Source organism: Otolemur garnettii, unplaced genomic scaffold (assembly GCF_000181295.1).
Source record: "Otolemur garnettii isolate 467f Iridium unplaced genomic scaffold, OtoGar3 scaffold00127, whole genome shotgun sequence".
In the NCBI taxonomy this organism is placed as follows: Eukaryota; Metazoa; Chordata; class Mammalia; order Primates; family Galagidae; genus Otolemur; species Otolemur garnettii.
This window is the reverse complement of record NW_003852522.1, coordinates 2323448-2325302: the sequence shown is the minus strand read 5'-3', so window position 1 is coordinate 2325302 and position 1855 is coordinate 2323448.

Sequence of the window (1855 nt, the reverse complement as noted above, 5' to 3'; positions counted from 1 at the left end):
GTGGTCCCAGCTACTTGGGAGGCTGAGGCAGGAGACTTGCTTGAGCCCAGGAGTTGGAGGTTGCTGTGAGCAGTGAAGCCATGGCACTCTACCCAGGGGGACAGCTTGAGGCTCGGTCTCAAAAATAAATAAATAAATAAATAAATAAAGTTAAAAATGTTGAAAATACTTTTGTGTATACTTTTTTATGTTACTTTGACTACGATCTGCAATATACGGTGTGTATAAGACATAAAACACTTAAGGAAAGACAGGCAAGGCCAGCACAATGGCACAAGCCTGTGTTCCCAACTATTTTGGAAATTGAGGTGGGAGGATCACTTGAGTCTAGGAGTTTGAGACTGCAGTGAACTATGATGACTCCACTGAACTATTGCTTAGGTAGCAGAGACAGGCAGGCCACTGTGTATCCCCTCAAAAAGTGGTGACTTTGCGGGCTCATGAACACCATTGGATCTGTGCTAGTATTACCTTTTTGGTGTTCACTGGCATCCTTGTGAAGATGAAGAAACTTTCATACTCAAAGACAATATCAGGCTCTCTGCTTTGTCCTGTTGCCCTTTCTTACCCTGTGCTTCTAGTGTCTCTTGCTCACATTGGCCATCCTAAGACAATGCTTATACACTTTGTAAAATCACATTTAGAGTCATGTTGATGCAGAGTTTCTCCTTTTTAGCCAAAAGTATCTCTGTTATTTGTCCTTCAAGGGGGAAGGAAGAGGAATGGGCTGGGTACTGGAACACCTCAGTCACTGTTGTCATCTCTTCCTATATTCACATCCACATGGACCCACAAGGCATGATGTGGATGTAGGAAGAGATGACAAAAGTGACTTTTGGTGCTCTAGCACCCAGCCAGGAGCCAAAATTATACTTCCACCTTTTACCTATGTAGATACATCATCTGAGGCTGGGACATGTCACCTCCACATACAGTGACACTGAGGGTTTAGTGATTGCTGCTGTGTCATGTGGTACCTGGGTTTTCACCCTAGAAAGTTTCAAATAGGGTTTTTGGAAGAGAAGTTTGGCTGGCACCATCAAAGAAGTGATTTGCATTGTTCCATGCCACTGTATTATAATGCAGATTTAACTTTTACATGTTTCCTTCTACTCTATAGTCCTGTGTACAAATTAGCACCAAGAGCATGTTACCTGAGCAAGAAAGGCTTACTTGCAATGGTGATGCTGATTTTGTTCCTACTTAGGATAGTATTAGAACATTACATAAACATATTGGCCTCACATGACTTGTTAAGATTTCTAGGAAGAATTATGTAAGAAATAAGTGAATTTATATACAGTAGAACCTCCATAGTTGGCCACCTCTCTACACTGACCACCTCTGAAGTTGACCTAATTTTCATAAGCCAGACATGTGGCACTTGGACTCAATGCAAGTCCTTATGTTGACCACCTCCATATGTTCACCAGTTTGTTACAGTCCCTTGGTGACAACTTACAAAGGTTCTATTGTATTTCAATTGAAATATTTATGGAAAATAGCATCCATACATTATCACAAGTATTTTGAGGTTTAGAGAACAGGTAGGCTAAAAATATGCTGGTCTCACCCACCACCCAGACAGGTCTTATGTTGCTGGAGAGAAAGAAGCCAGACACCTACAACATGAGACAAGGCTGCTAAGTGACAAAGATGGATCAAGACAAAACCAAGGGCATTCTGCAAATACGTCTCTAAATTTAATAGAAGAGTACATTACAAATCACACACATGGCTTGGCGCCTATAGCTCAAACGGCTAAGGTGCCAGCCACATACACCTAAGGTGGCGGGTTCAAATCCCCAGCCCGGACCCACCAAACAACAATGACGGCTGCAACCAAAAAATAGCC